This window comes from Haliotis rubra, unplaced genomic scaffold (genome assembly GCF_003918875.1).
Source record: "Haliotis rubra isolate DU_JTF1 unplaced genomic scaffold, ASM391887v1 Scf1474, whole genome shotgun sequence".
Taxonomy (NCBI): Eukaryota; Metazoa; Mollusca; class Gastropoda; order Lepetellida; family Haliotidae; genus Haliotis; species Haliotis rubra.
In genome coordinates, this window is record NW_025765419.1 from 138,439 (window position 1) to 156,502 (window position 18,064).

Below are 18,064 nucleotides of genomic sequence, written 5' to 3' on the forward strand. Positions count from 1 at the left end.
GAAAGAATATACGTGCTAACAGGTAAACAACTAGAACCATTAGGCAATACACCAACGATTTCTCACAGTATTACACTCCTTCCGATGGGCAAAAATATCGAGTTGGTATTCGTGGCACTGGGTTTAGCATCGACAGTGTTAATTGTGAAACAATTAGACTAATTACACAAATTATTATATCAAAAAATGATACGCACCATATCTTTGGGTCAATAGGTTCAACTATGGGGAAAACTGGAAATTCCGTAATAAAGCCGCATTGAGGGTTATTGTTGTTTCACCGTAAAGGTTATACTAACTATACGTGTTCGGTGTGTGGTATAGGAGTTAAAGGTCATTACAGATTATGTAAAGCTCACGGCGCGGATAAATTACGATTTAAACTTTTATTTATGATAAGAAAAAAGACTACATCTTCGAAGTTAAACGTTTGTTAAAGATAATGGTATAAGTATATATATATTTTTATCACTGTGGTATGATTTGTAATTCTCACGCACGAATCCTCTACGTGGTCCGTCTTTCAAGAACTATAGGTTATGTTCCCCGTCTTTGACATCCATGGAAGACTGATATTGTACGTTTTCGCCAAACCATATAGGATCTTGTAGCACGTTTACGGGCGTCTCCTCGTATTCACCTGGTTGATACAAATATCTAACTGAAGCGCGCGATCTGGATTTTTCCCTTTTACGACGGGGTGCTGCTGCTCTCTGATACAACGGATTTCATACGGATTGCTTCGACTGGTCTCTTTATCAGGTAGTCTTGTTATTTCATGATTCATGAAGTCAACCACCCGTGGAAGTCGTTCCACCCATTCAGTGTTTCTGTTATTGGGATCCGATAAATCACGTGAATATTCGTGTGAAAACAAACGTTCGGCTCTGGAGCAATTGAATCTCTACTATAGCTTGACTTCGATGGGCTCCCACCACCGGGCGTCTAAATTCTACATTATGCTTTGGTTAGCAGTTTCGACCCGATCCCATGAATTCCTGGCCTGGATCGACTTGCAAAAAATCAGGCCATGTAAGCTGACTACGCTTGTATATTCGCTTAAACGCTTGTGCTACTTGATCCGATTCTTTCGTGTTTAATGGTTCAGCTTCCTCGTAGCGGCTGGCTACGTCTACAACTGTCAGGGCGTACTTATAGGTTTTACCTCTCACTCTGTCGTGTGGAAGAAACAAACAGGTCGGCCTGGTGAACTTGATTAGGTGTATGTATACCGAATTTTCTCCTCGGTATATATTTTTGAGATTGCCGGTAAGTATATTTGCCATATAGCTTGTTTTTGTAACCAGGCTTTGGCTTTTCTTCCGAAACACGTGCGGCTTTAGATAATTTTGTAATAAGCGTCTACCCTTTCCAATATCCTCGCGGGCTGTAGTAAATTTTCCATTATATATTTAAATTTAATTTTTTATGACCGTAAGCATAGGTTTTGACACCATCTGAAGCTATCCATCGTTTTGTATCCATTGGTGATAGAGACGTCTTATTTATAGTCATCCCGTATATCTTGTGCCCGTCACTACGAAGTATGTTCATCTGGTCTTTGAACGTTTTCTTCTCGAACAGGGTCTGTTTGTAGAGGGTATGTTTAATATGTCGTTTCACCACGTTCTTTTCACACCTAAGCCTTTCTTATTTCAGCGTTGTTCGCTTTTTGATAGAATACATCTTAGGTCTCAATCCGACGTATTCGGTGATTGGTGTGCCAGCACATTCATCCTTCATCTTACCTAACACCTTTTGTTGACTTACTATGCATGGGGTGGTCTTTTGGGTAATCGCTGGTATCGTATAGGTGTATATTGTTTTTAATATCCTCGTACACGTCCTCGGTTTGAATTTCCATGAGTAATGAATCCGTATCCGTGTACAACACCCTCACATCCTTCACCGTATTGTTTCTTGAGCTCGTTATAGTAGAGTCATACATATGAGATGTTTGAATAGGTCTAGAATGCTCATACCAACATAAACCGGTCGATTAAAGTATAATGTGGCTCTTTTCAGGTATCGCTGGAAAGTCATCACCGAATATAATACTTCTATTGTATGCCGGGCCGGATATCAATTTCCTGAGTTTGTTTTCCTCACTCGACCGGACCAGCTTCACGTTAACGCGTTTTCGTAAATTCTCCATCGTTTTGCCAAATACAGAGTTGTTCGCGAGTTTGTACAGGTTTTTCTCGAAGTCGCTGGTGTCTATCTTACGCAAACTCCGTGTTCATTCCTGATGTATGGTTCCATCCACTTGCTTTGATTGAATTTTTAGTACCCCTATGTATTTTAATCAGCTTCATACCCAGCGACAGATATAGTTGTAAATTGTGATAGTGAATGATGTACTCGGTTTTATTCATTAAGTTAGGTACGAGGGTTTCAACGTTTACCACCCGTCCTGTAGGACCCAGCAAATTTCTGTTGGTAGTCAGACATCCATTCCATGTTATTCACCTTCAAACGCTCTGGAGCCAGGAGATAACTGTTGTGTGAGGTTTTGTAACTCCTCCGGGTATTCTAAATCCACTTCGAGTATATAACCCTTGTTCGAATCCGGGTGCGATGCTCATAACATCATCGATCTCAGATGTCCACTGAAACCACAGGTAGGTAGATACTGGCTCATGGCCCAGCCGTACAGGTTGTTGGCATCTAGATAGAGTAGATAGTTTGTAGGTTTTTTATGGTTGTAGCCTTTCACATACTGTTGTTAGCTTTGGCATAACGTTTTGATACCATGGAAATACCACTGCGTAACCCTTTCTCTATAAACAGATGCATATCGTAATCGGTGAATAATTCTAATTTCACACCGGTTCTCTTCAGTAGGGCATCCCGACGAGAGCCCAGGACTTGAATAATACCATGCCGGGTCCAACCCGTATTGCTTCGAACACGTTTTTCTGAATATCTCGAAACATCAGCCAGCCAGCAATAACACATCTGTTTTCAAATACAAATCGTGATAATTGCCTAGATTGACACCCCAGTTTTTCCCATACTTTTCGCGTGTTCGTAATCGTCTTGTGTGATAGACGTGTCGGACAGCTTGCTATAGCAGCTGTCAATTGGAGGTAACTGTGTCTCATTAAACTTAGACCAGTCATCCATATATTCATACGGGTAGATACCCTTACGTACAAAGCAAAGCTCGAGTTTCCTCTTCTGTGTAACGATTAGTTGCAGCTAAGTCGTTCTGGTTATTAGCCTTGACCAAGCTGTCTAGAGACGACAACAGAAACTGAACACTATCTATGAATCTCAACCCATTTAGCGAAAAGGATATATATCTTTCCATATTGTTTGGGGATACAGGATATGTTGCCTTTACCTTTGAAATAGCTTGCATAATCAATTGTGAATCATACCCGCGAAGATTGTGAAACACCACTGGTATATGAATAAGTTTAGGATTTATTCTTAGCTTCAAGTTACATTCATTGTGAGCCGCACCTCTGTATTTACCAGTAATGTGACAGTGATCTCTAACTGAATCACCATTCAGAGGTTTACAGCACATGCGACAATGTGCTTTTGTTGTGAAATTCCCGGTCTGTTTGGGTCATACGCATTGGTGTTTTGTTGTATAGTTTTTTAATAATCTTTTTCTCTTTGTGTTTTAAACACTTTAGAAATTCTTCAGCCGCGTCTGGTCCTCTATAAACAACGGGAGGGTTAGTTTGACCATCACAACGAACGACCACATACCCGAACCCACCCGCTTCGTGCTCTTGTACTTTTTGTGTGAAACTTTGATTAGTGGATTGAGCTACTGTATCGATTGGTTTAATGATAGCTTCGAAGTCGGCGTAGATAATATATGGTACTGGCATTTGATTTTTTTGTGGTTGATAAATTTCAAGATGTTTTTCTCTCGGCATATCTATTCGTACGGCTGTCTCCCTACACCTAGGCAATCAACCCTGTGTGCGAATCTAGCAGATCAGCCCTAGAAAACCCGTGAAGGCACCTTTCACAAAAAAGTGTTTCTTTTCCCTGTGTTTCGATTGATTGTACAACAGTCGACTGAAATTCTTTATCCATGTGTAGTGATATTTTTCACCTTGTTGGATCATAAATATATTGATCATTTTACGACAATCCTTATACAATAAAGGACTTATCCTGTGTACTATTACGTTTTTTACCTTCGTGTCCGAAAACGTTTATGGCTAAGTCTTGATTCTGTTGTTTTATTTTTTGGATCTGAGAGATGGTGGTGGGTTCGTCTATACCTTCCCAATTGAGTCCGTCATCTTCTGGATAACTGGAAATTCTATCGGAATGTTTTTCGACTGGAGTGAGTGAGTGAGTGAGTTTAGTTTTACGCCGCACTCAGCAATATTCCAGCTATATGGCGGCGGTCTGTAAATAATCGAGTCTGGACCAGACAATCCAGTGATCAACAGCATGAGCATCGATCTGCGCAATTGGGAACCGATGACATGTGTCAACCAAGTCAGTGAAACTGACCACCCGATCCCGTTAGTCGCCTCTTACGACAAGATAGTCGCCTTTTTATGGCAAGCACATGGGTTGCTGAAGACCTATTCTACCCCGGATCTTCACGGGTCTTTTCGACTGGAAATTTAGCGGATCTTATAGCTATCCTCATACAATTGTTGCCTCGGTTTTTAACGTTAACCATAGCTTGTTTTTTCTTGAAATACTCAGACAGGGGTAAGTACGATCCACCTTTCAACGGTATATAGTTTGCTATATCCAGGTAGACCATGTTAATCTTGTCAACAATCCAACCAGAATCCATATTAGTGTAACGTTCTAGTGTTTCTCGCATTTTTTCTAATGATCTGTCTATAGAAGAGTTGATAGTGTCTGGTTGCGTTGTAACTTCTTGATTACCCCTGAAGTAAACAGTGGTGTATTCAGTTGTTTCATTCGACTGTTGTTTCTCTAGTGTCATGTTTAACGTGAGTTGAAATTTAATACCTCTTAAATCTTTCAGTTCTTCGTTTACTTTGTCAAATACCAATGGTTTTATGTCTTCAACATCTATGTTTCTTTGAACTTCCATCTTCCAACCTCTCAAATATTTACCTACAGCATGCTCAGTAGGCGTGAATTGTAATTCTATAGGTTTTTGTCCTTTCAGTAATTCAATCAGCTCAGATTTCCTGATACGAGAATAACCTCGCATTCAACGTTCACGAGATTGCTTTGTTAGTTCTTTCACAGTAGGTGTTTTTTGATACTTAAAATCTAATAAATCTAGTAATTCATGTTTTCTCATACGAGAATAACCTCGAAGTCCACGGTCTCGTGCTTGCTTTTTCAATTCATGTACTGTAAACATATCATAAAGTTACAAACACAGTGTTGATATTACATGTGAAAACAATTCTCTAAATAGACAAACATCCTTCATGTTAAACATAAGATGATGTTATAGATATAGGATTGTGTAATCTAACCCGTAACATACACCTTTCATACATCGAGGGACTTGATACCATTTGGCTTCATGAAATGTGACACTCTCATGGTGAGAGAAAAACATAAACACAGTCTTCCTCGGGAGATAAAAAGTTATAGGTTTACAAATTAATAGGATACTTATTGATTCCATGCCCCGTACAAAATAGTCTTCCTCTTTTGAGTAAGACTATAGCTACTTTTTTTTTACAGGTGAGGTGAAAAGTAGTTATGTTATGGAATAGATACTTATTGATTGCTTGCCTTATATAGGATGACCCCATACACCATAGTCTTACTCTTGCTAATATTGTGAAGATGGAAGTAACATACTTGACGTGTTCTGTCATACTTAGATCTTGATCGATGACAACACCCAGATCATTGAAAGAGGAATGGTTGCTCCACAGACAGACACACATTAGTTATGTCACACTGCTTGCGTTTTCCTGCCTGTCCCAGAAGAATGGACTCTGTTTTCTCTTAATTTAATTTCAAGACATTTGATGGCATCCATGAATATCTTCTGGCAACAGTCTGATGTCTGATGGAGAGACGCTACAGCTGACTCTGTGTTTGGTTGAAATAACTTTCCACAGCTGCGTGTCATCTGCGTAGAATTGGTCAAGATTGTGGTCTTCTACAACAGAGCCAAGTGGAACAGTGTAGAGGTTGAAGAGGATCGGACCAAGCACGGATCCTTGAGGGACTCCGCACTCAAGTGAGTGAGTGAGTGAGTTAAGATTTTAAGTCACATCGGCAATATTTCAGCCATATCGTGACTAAAGCAAGTTATAAATATATCAACAATTTAAGTGAAATTATAAAATTCTGCCAACGAAGGACAGTAAAATAACTAGACCATCACAGATATAGATATAAAACTAGCAACTAAATCTAAAACATTTGAACTATACAAGACGATACAATATAAAAACAGGCTATTGATCGCCAACAACTGAAGGTAGATCACCATACTAGGGACCATGGGGACTTACAGTACATTTGCTTCCTGCATGGACCCTAGCTGGATTTACACCATCCCTTCAGCCATTGGCGACAGAAGAGAAACCTAGCCATAAATTAAAAACACACTTATTCTACGATTAAAAAGCAGGTACACTTAGATTGACTAAATGTTTTGGGACTTACGTACCCTCTCAGGAGGACAATAATTTTACAATACTTCAACCCCCTTTGAGGATACAGCCACTAACAATCTCAGTTGCTAATCTAAACTACCAATAATAAAATATATATATATTTACAAATCACTCAACAAATCTAATTTTTTTAAAAATGCAATAATTAAATGAGAACTGACATTATTAAAAAGATCCTTCAGAGTTTTGGATTTGAAATAGATATCCCTTGTGATGGAATATTCAATGCAGTCAAGCAAGACATGCTTGACTGTGATTCTTTCATCACAAGGGATGCAAAACGGAGGATCTTCGCATTTAAGCAAATATTCATGGGTATATCTCGTATGGCCAATGCGACATCGCCGCATAATGACCTCTTCAAATCTGGACTGACAACCCAAGTAGGTATAACCAATGTAGGGTTTTATTGCATGTAATTTATTAATACCTACTTGGGTGTCCCACTTCTTCTGCATTAGATCGCGGATGTATGCTCTAATGCTGGCTTTGTAATCAGAGTAAGGAATAAGAAGTGGTGTCACAGATTTGTTGAGTGCTGCCTTAGCAGCAAGATCGGCCATTGTATTCCCAGAAATGCCAACGTGGCTGGGTAACCAACAAAAGACGATGTCGCATTGGCCAGTTGCAAGCTCATTATACAATTCAATGTTTACAAGAAATATTTTTAATAGCCTGAAGGCAAGAAAGTGAGTCAGAAAAGATGATATATTGTTGATATTTAGGGTGTTTTTTAATATATTTTAAGGCTGTTAATATGGCGTTTGCTTCTGCTGTAAAAATAGAGCTGTTATCTGGTAAACGAGAAGAGATGGTTCTGGATCCAATGACAGTGGCACATGCCACCGCGCCACCATCCTTGGATCCATCTGTAAATAAGGATTTATATGTATTATATATACTTTTTAATTGATGATATTCTTGTTTATATTGTAATTCATTAGTTTCTGCTTTTTTAAATGCTGTTAACGTTAGGTCAACTTGTGGCCTAACCAATTGCCAAGGAGGAGAAGAAAGAAGACGGGAAGGAGCTATATTTTCCAGCTCAATGCCGGAAGCAGCAATAAATGGCTTAATTCTGTGCCCAAGAGGCTGAACAAGAGAAGGTTTTTTGTTATACAAATCCTCATAAAGGGGATTAAAGACACAGTGAAATGCAGGATTAGTCTCGTTAGAATATAATTTCGTAATATATTGTAAAGATAATTTTATACGGCGTTGGTTAAGAGAAGGTTCATCTGCCTCGACGTAAAGACTGTCAACAGGAGAGGTTCTAAAAGACCCAAGACAAAGTCTTAGGCCTTGGTGATGGACAGAATCCAGTAGTTTTAGGTTGCTTTTGCAGGCTCCACCATATACGATGGAGCCATAATCGAGTTTCGAGCGGACCAATGAGCGATATAGGTGGAGGAGGGTAGCTTGATCTCCTCCCCACTTTGAGTTGGAAACAACTTTCAACAAATCGAGGGCCTTCAGGCATTTAGCTTTAAGGGATTTAATATGCGGCAAAAAGGTTAAATGGGAGTCAAAGATTAGACCCAAGAACTTGGCCTCCTTCACAACTTTGATGGGAGTGCCATTTAAAGATAGATCAGGGTCTTTATGCGGCTTATATTTTCTACAAAAGTGTAGACAATTAGTTTTGGACTTGGAAAATTTAAAGCCGTTTTCAAGACACCATTTATTTATTTTATTTAAAGACAACTGCAATTGCCGTTCAATAGTATGCATATTTTTACCACGACAAGAAATATTAAAATCATCCACAAAAAGTGATCCATCAATGGAATCGTTTAAAACCTTGGATAAACTGTTGATCTTGATACTAAATAAAGTGACAGACAAAATACTGCCTTGAGGGACACCCTGATCCTGATTATAATGATCAGACAGGGTTGAACCCACTCGGACTTGAAATTGTCTGTTTTTAAAACTGTGATGATATAAAGAGAGGCAAACGGCCTCTCAAACCGAAATCATGTAAATCCTTCAAAATGCCATGCTTCCAGGTCGTATCATAAGCTTTCTCAAGATCAAAGAAAATTGATACAGCATGTTGTTTATTAATTATAGCATTCTTGACAAAGGATTCTAAACGTACCAAATGATCAATGGTACTACGATTTTTCCGGAAACCACATTGAATATTTGTTATCAGGTTATTGGTTTCAAGATACCAAGTTAATCTATTATTCACCATACGTTCCATGGTTTTACAGACACAGCTAGTTAGAGATATTGGTCTGTAATTTGACGGATCAGTATGATCCTTGCCAGGTTTTGATATGGGGACAACAATGGCATTACGCCACGAGGGAGGAAAATTTCCAGACGTCCATATTTTGTCAAATATATCTAAAAGTGTGACCAGACATGGTTCAGGTAAATGTTTCAGTAGCTGATAATGAATATTGTCATCACCCGCTGCAGTGTCATGAGCTTGCTCATGAGCTGTATATAGCTCATGTAATGAAAACAGTTCATTATAATCTTCACCATTATTTGATTCAAAATTAACTTTTGTCTTTTCCTGTTGTTTCTGATATCTCTGAAACTCAGGGACATAATTTGCCGATGAAGAATTTTTGGCAAGAGTTTTGCCAATTTTATCTGCAATTTTAGACTTGTCAGTTATTAAATTATCGCCATCTTTAAGATGGTGAACAGCAGATTTTGAACCTTTACCTTTAATTCTTTGAACCATGTTCCATACTCTGGACATTGGCGTACGTGAATTGATTTTGGAGACATAGTTCCTCCAAGATTGCCGTTTGTTTTGTTTGAAGGTACGACGTGCCTTCGCATTGAGCATTTTAAATTTATTTAAGTTATGGACAGTTGGGTGATGGCGGAAATAGTTCTCTGCCTTTTTCCTCGCTTTTCTGGCTTGCCTACAATCTGTATTAAACCATGGTTTCCGTACATGTGGAGTTGTAGAGGACTTTGGTATACACTCATCCGCTATTTCATGTAAAACGTCAGAATAAACCTCAATAGGATCAGTTATATATCACTGAAATATTCAGTTTTTAGTTTAGATGTGCACAAAGTTTGAAATAAGAGCCAGTCCGCCTTGGAAAAGTTCCATCTTGTATAAGATGTAGAATCAGATGGATAGATTTCTGAGAGGATAGTTGGAAAGTGGTCACTTCCACAGAGGTCATTGTGGACTGACCAGTCAAATTCATTGAGGAGGTTAGAGTCTGCAAGAGACAAATCTAGAGAAGAGTACGTGCCAGTTGCAGGATGCAGATAAGTGCTTGAATCGTCATTATATACACAAGTCATTATTGGATATAAAATCTTCCAGTATTTTACCTTTAGTGTTAGTGCTTGTACCACCCCAGATCGGGTGAGATCACCCATTATAATACAAGGTTTAGGAAGTTGGTCATAGAGAGCTTGAAGTTCAGACTGCTGGGGTGTTGAAGAAGGCGGAATATATAAAGAGCACAGTGTAAAGGTAATGTGAAGAGTTAGTCTCACAGCAACAGCTTGGAGACTAGTTGTGAGTGTTACAGGACTATGGATAACGTCCTGCTTTACAAGGATTGAAGACCCTCCAGTGGCCCTGTCACCCGGAGGTGAAAAATAATTATATGCAACAAACTGACGTAAAATAAAAGTATCTGTCTGCTTCAGATAGGTTTCCTGCAGACAGAAAGCTGATGGTGCCAAATCTTGGACTAATAGCTGTAACTCATTAAAATTGGTCCTTAATCCTCTACAGTTCCACTGCACTATATTTTTGGAATGGACTATCTTTTAGGTGGAAGGATTGGGATTCTACCCCTCACTCTTTTATTGGTCGACAAGCTATGTGCCCTTGCATGGGAGTGGTCGGACACTTCCATGTCCTCAAGTGAACCATATTTATTATAGAGTTGAACTTGGTTGTCTGATCCCTTTGAGACTCTCCCACTTTGAAGTTTTTTATTTGAATCTGGCCTTGGTTTCGTTTTGTTTTTAACGACTTGTTGGACTTTTGCAGTTGATTGAGAAGTTGATTGATCCTGTGGTACAGATCTTTCACGATTATCCTGAGACTCAGATTGGATTTGGGAGGAAATTACAACTGTTGTTTGAGTGGATTGTTCTGGTGAAAACTGCTCGGGAGTAGTAGTTTTCACCCATGTCAAATCTGTTTGACAGGTTACTGACGTTGTTTAGACTTGGGACTGTTTTGGGGTTGTATCAGAGATTGTTCTGGTGATTGACGCGTATGTTTCCTGTCCTGGGGTTTGTACGAGTTTTTTAGCTTCTGCAAAACTGATGTTTTTAGTGAATTTAATTTTATTAATCTCCATCTGCTGTTTCCACATCGGGCATTCCTTAGAGAAGAAGAGTGTGTTCCAAAGCAGTTGGCGCACTTTTTGAAGTTGCTGTCACAATCTTCCGTAACATGCGTCTTCTCACTGCAGTGAGCGCATGTAACAGACAATGTGCAGGTGTTCATACCGTGACCGAACTTCTGACATTTGAAACATCTGAGAGGGTTGGGAATGTATGTGTCAACCCTGATATTGCAGTAACCTGCCTTTATTGATTGAGGAGCATTTGGAGACGAAAATGAAAAGAGGTAGGTGTTTGTTTGATGGATTTCTGAGTTTTTACGGGTGGTAAACCGTTTTACAAAGGTGACACCTTGATCTTTCATTTCTGAGACTATCTCCAGCTCTGTCATGTCAGCGAACAATCGATCCCGATCTCGTACAATACCTTTGCTGGTGTTAAGAGTACGGTGCGCAGAAACTGAAACGGGTATACCAACAAGTGAGTCAAGGGAAAGGAGGTTGGATGCTTGGTGTCGTTTGCTACATTCGATTAACAAAGCACCTGAACGCAAGCGTTTAATGTTTTTCACCTCTCCTGCAATGCCATGAATGCCTTTAGAGACTGCAAACGGATTTAATTTCAGAGGCATTTTATCAATAGTCTCAATCACTATAAACCGTGGCCAGTAATCAATAGACTGTGAAGGTCGCTGTTCTTCATCATTGTCAAGTGGACGTTTAGTTTTTTGGGGGGGAGTTTCGTGAGCCATATTGAATGTATATTGTTTCATCATCCGAGCTCCCCACCCACCACGGAGTATCATAAAGACAGTGCTAATTACAAGTGGATCTCCAACTTGCAGCACCAGGATACCGGATGATATACTCCAGCAGAAAGATTAAACAAGTAATCAGTCTACAAGATTGGCCCATGAGCCATCGCCTTCTGGCACCAGCATCTAGGCAAATTTTATCAAATTTGAAAATTCATATTTCATACAATATATATACAAAACCAAACATGTCAATATTGTGGCCAAATAAATCCAAGCCTAATAGTTTTAGAGCAACGAAATTTAGTGCTCAGGGCTCGGCATGACCAGCCGATTGGTTGAACCGGGCCCATTCAACCACTCGTCTAGGTGAAGTAAGAGGCGAAGTGGTGTGTTGGGCAAAGGAACACTGTTCCTGGAACCAGTGCCCTCAACCAACAGCCTCCCGTCCTCCACCGACACAGGGGCGCAACCCACGGCAAACGGGTTGGTGGACCTAATATCCCCCCGGGTCCACAACGGGGGATTGAAGGGCGCTTAGCGTTACCCAGCACCCACCACGAGGAGGTGGCCCTTCATGGGTGCCTCCGCACTCAAGCCTAGATGCGGTTGACACAGACTCACCAACAGCAACGGTTTGAGTCCTGTCCTGTAGATAACATGCCAGCCAGGATAAAGCTGAATCCAAGTTTTGTATCAAGTCTCTTGAGGAGTCTCTTTGTGATCAATCGTGTCAAAGGCACTGCTTAGGTCAAGTAATGTGAGCAGGGCCACTTGTCCTTTGTCAATACCACATCGTAGGTCATTCAGGATCTTCAGCAGAGCCGTCTCTGTGCTGTGGTGTGCTCTGTAGGCTGATTGGAACACCGAATACATGTTATGCCAGGAAAGGTGGCCCATGAGATGACTGGAGACTGCACGTTCAATGAGCTTGGATATAAACGCTAAGTTTGAAACAGTCCTGTAGTTTTTTGGATCTTCACAATCAAGGCTTGACTTCTTCAGATGTGGCCTAACTAGAGCTACTTGAGAACACTTGGGACATAACGAGATGAAGTAGAAGAGATAATAATCAGCACTAATGTTGGTAAGAGTACGTCGAAACAGTCATATAGTAGGTCAGTTGGAATCGGATCAAGTGAACAAGTTGTTCTTTTTGCAGATTTCAGTAGTTTAGTAACTATTTAGAAACTATTAATATGAGTAAGAGGCGTGCCATCAATTATTTATAAGGAAAATCAGCTTCATCCACAGCTGCAGAAGACGGGTCTTTTTGTAGAAACAATCTGAAAATGTCTATACTGTTGCTTAATTGTCATCAGATGTCGGAAGTGGCGATTCAAAGTGTTTACCCAAGATACTGAACAAAAGTGTGATAAAACAACTTTGCACTTGACTCCTTGGGTTCAATCTTAGTATTGAGATGATGATTTGTCTGATGACCGTTGTTGAATGATTTCTGGCTGAAATATACATTTGGCGATGAATCTCCGGGAAAGATTTTTTTCCATCTGCGTTCTGCTTTCCTCTTGTCTTTTTTCGCTTGCCGAACTTAAGGTGTAAAGACCCAAGCAGATGTTTTAGTGACTGGTATGACTCTCTCCTTCACTGGTGCATGTTTGTCTAACACCTCAGATAGAACTCTAGTGTATAGCAGAACGAGACTCTCAGCAGCAGATGGTGGCTCAAGTAAAATGTCTGAGTTTAGCAAATTGTCTTTAAAAATATCCATATCCATGGAGCGCATGTTCCTACAGCGAGTAATCTTCACATTTGGACTGGGTATTGAGAGGTCCAAGCTCACAAAGATATGGAAATGGTCAGAGAGCTGTAGGTCCTATACAGATACACAACTGACACACGCGTCTGAAGCACGGGTAACTATCCAGTCCAGAGTGTGTCCACCTCTGTGGCTTGCCTCTGACGCAAGTTGTACAAGTTGTGGACTTCAAGAAGATTAAGTATTTGTTTAGTGTCATGGTTATTCTTGTTGTCAAAATGGAAATTGAAGTTGCCTACGATGATAAGAGCTACTTCGTCAACTTATCTAGTCTGTGCCGAGACGGTGCCGAGAAGTAATTGCTGCCAAAGGTGACCATGCAAAGAGGATTCAAGTTCCCGGTTAAATTTTGGTGGCCATTTTGGATTTTGAGCTAAACATAGCTCTCGCATTAGTGTTCATATTGGAACCAAACATTTTTTAAAACACCTATAACATATAAACACAAAAGAATATATGATTTGCTACTTGACTATTAATCCTGCCCACTTGCACCAACCCAGAATGTCCGTCTCTCTTCTCGCTATGGCTGATATTTTCTCAGTACGCTTAGCTCTCAGGAATCCATACACTATTCCATACCAATCCCATGATAAATTCTGGTATCTCAACTTCTCTTGCTCGTCAATTTTCGTTATACTAACAATATCTCTAAAAGGGGAATGATTTGCATGGACGTCGAATGATGGTCCGCCATCATTCACCCGTATTTTGTACTCCGGTAAGGCCGGAGGTCGCCAAAAATATTGCTTATTAGGGACCTGAGCCCGTGCCATCACCCCCTATACTCCCTAGTCACAAGCATAGGGAGAATAAACTAAAGATAATTGAAAGCTCAAAAATGCTTAGTATGGACTTTTGACTGAAGTTACTTTTTCAGATTTGAAAAATATAAACTCTCTACATAGTTCTGGATGACATGTGAGTGGTACTGTAACCCTCTTAGAAAACATCCCAACTACATCCTCTTTCGAGAAAGATGAAAGGATGCGGTTCAGGGAGATAGTCTTGAAACTACTAAAAATGGAGTGCATTGCAAACAAAGTCTACCTTCATAAGCTTGTAAATGTCTTGTAAAGATGACATTTACATGACATTTACAATTTGGAAAGATGAGGTGTACACGATTTTGTAAACATTTGCAAAGGGAGATAACTGGTTAGTGAATGTTTACAATCTAATACTTTCTGTACATTGGTTTAAAGATTTTTGCTATGTGTTGATCATACTCTCCTTCTGGTCTCATCAAATAGTATGCAACTTGCTCAGTTACCTGTTGTTGTTGTTGTTGCTGCTGCTGCTGTTAATGTTAATGTACTGCTTGGCATACATACAATGCATATATACTTCTCATCACCTGGTTGTAGTAACCTTCATCCTGATAATGATGTAAGAATAAACATGGTAACGCCCTTTATGTATCAAAAAGAAAGTATTATTTGTAAAGTCGTAATTTACGAATGCCGATCAAACGATTGGCGTCGTGTTCTCAATGTTTGTTTTTTACATTTTCTAAACATGTTCAGTTTCTTTTATATGGGGTGTGACTATAGTGACAGACGTATTTTATATTGATGCATAAAAAGATGAATGTGTAGACGTCGTTTCAAGCCGTTTTATGCCCGCAGTCAATTTCAGGCAACTCCAGATTTAAACATTCTTCTTGAACTATTGTGATGTAAGTAGTAATAATTACTGGGCATTAGAGATGACATGGGCTTGCTTATTAGGAATTTAATGCTTGTCCTGAACTTGAATACCCGACAAAGGTTCCCATTTAGCATTTCTCGTGTCTTGAGTAAAAACTCAACATTGTAAATTAAGGCCGATGTGGCAAATGTATTACATGCAATCTAATATGCGCATATAGTGCAGCAAGCGGAGTACCGCATTATATAGAATTGGTTTCTAGTTAATCACAGAGGACTGCGAATAGAAAGACTTACATTAAACATTATCCCAACTTATAAAAATGTATGCAAGTTTATGTAACTCATAAACATCAGACATTAGAGACATACAAATACAATTTGGGTAATGTTTGTGTCATGTTTGTTGTTGCTCATGAGGTTGAACCGTAATGAATAGGATCGCCACAATAGTCCCGATGAGATGTGCAGTCTATTTATCTCTAATGTTCAGCAGTTTACAAAGTCGAGGTGACCCAGCCAAACCAGAAGGACACGCAACAAACCTTGTCCTCGGCCCAAAGCAAGAACAGTGCATACCATGTAAAATCTCTCAGCAGCAGTAAACGTGTCAGCCAAAAGTCAGTATGACACCTCCCACCCTCCAAAAATTCTTGCCGCTTTGGAACTAGCTACAGACTGTCCAGGCTACTAACAACAAACAAGGTTCACCCCACTGCTTGGCTCCCACAGCCCACGTCTAAGATATGAGGACGTAGGTTACAAGTATCCATATTGAGATTAACAGTATTAATTGCATGACCAATGAAAATGGTACAAATTATATATTTACTGTACACAAACAAAGGGGCAGGGTTCAAAGCACGCACTTGAACATGGACATTGGAATGATACACACTGTTGATATACATAGACATACTATATGACGTTCAAGAGAGAAGAAACCGCCTCCGTGGTGTAGTGGTTAGAGCGTCCGCCCGGAGAGCGGAAGGTCGCGGGTTCGATCCCCGACCGCGTCATACCAAAAGACTTTAAAATATGGTACTTGTTGGTCCTTGCCTGGCGCTCGGCATTAACGGGTACAACAAGGACTGGTCGGCTCGGAGTCGGTATAATGTATCTGAGTGGGGTATTCATGCTTCACTGCGGCATGGTATCTCAGTGAGCTAGCACTATAAAACCAGCTTCAGTCTGGGCTAGTACAAGCAGCCGCAAATACACATACACACGCATGCACGTCGTCATAAGAGCGAAATATTCTCAAGCACGACGATAAACCCAATTTCTCCTCACCTCACCAAAAATGTTAGAAGCGCACGTACAATCTCCAAAACAAAACAGCAAGATCATCAGAAATACTCAAATGAACCCATAAGATACAAACAAACGCACATGTATGTATTTGAATCTTTCACCATTAAAGACTGCACATGAGGCAACACAATTTTGTTAGCTAATTTCTTTGTACTTTCAATGTGATGATATACATTTTTCATCATTTTTAAGCCATGACATAATGCCATAAACGATTTAAGTACTCGGGATTATTTTCACAAAAGCACCAAAATCATTACTCGTGTTCGGATTGGCTTGCCGTACTTTCGCACATAACAAGCATCGAGACGGGGACGAGTGGAGATGAATGTCGTGGAGAAAGAGGTTAGGTTGAAGGACCAGCAATACATCTCTCTTTCAAGGAGTTTTGGAATCCTGTACAAAAGAGTCATGGGCATAACACCTAAGGAGTCGTATCGAAAGTTAACAGTATTGATGTACAGTTTTGTCAGATTTCTTCCTCAGCTGGATACTGACCTGGCATGTTACAACGTGTGATCAAACAATATTAATGAAGTGAGGCTTACATATAACTGTTATGTTAGGATGGTGTGATTTTCAGAGTTGAATGCAGTTGAAAAAGTTGGATGCATTTCTGCCGATGTCCGATCATGTCGATAATTCCTGTTGTGTCTCTCCAACATGAAACATGACTTTTTTAAGTTTGACACGTTTTCAAAATGTTTTGTGAAAATTGGTTTTGCTGTAAACTTAAGTAGAATACAGGATCAGTTATGAAAGTAGGACAAACATTGCCACGTGTGTGCCAAGTGAACAAATACCGCATTGAAATGGGTTGAAAAGGAAATCAAATCTTGTTGAATGCAATGACTATATTCTGAATGAAACATTTTTGTATATTATAGAAGTTGGGTTTATGTTGAACATTATATGAAATCCGAGGTCACTATACATTGAATTCGACAGTTACGAGGGTGACATGTGTGTTCTTGGGTTATGGTAATGGTATTCCTGAGATTAAATATTTGTCATCAATATAGGAATTACCTGATATTTACAGATAAAAAGCAATAACATAACTACAATTGTTTATTTTGTTACAACTTTGTTCATTCATTTTTGTGATGACCAATGTACAATAGATCTGAGTTTGTACATAGTCATTGTCATCTCTTTCGTGGCGACCTCTAAACAAACAAATCTGGACTAGACAAACACGTGACTGAAGGCATGAGCAACTACACACTTTGACAGACACATGATCAGCAAGGTCACACAATCAGCAAGGCCACGTGATCAGTTAGGTCCCATGATCACCAAAGCCACATGATCAACTAGGTCACGTGAACAGCCAGGCTACATGTTCAGCCAGGCCACATGATCAACTAGGTCACATGATCAGCCAGGTCATGTGTAAATTCAATCCGCTTCTCTTAAGTCGACTTTTATATGTCAAGTGTTTGATGCAAGGGACGCTACATGGAGAGTGGACACTTTGAATATTGGTAAGGCCTCCAGGTTTTTCAGGAAACAGGTATGCCGAGTCCTTTCGATGCGTCACGGCTGTCCTGCACAAAATAGAAAACATAGTGTAAAATGTTTCATGAAGTATCAAAAACATTAAAGTTGAGACTGAAAGATTTAAGCTCTGAATTATTCCCGACAATCATCCATGAAAGTA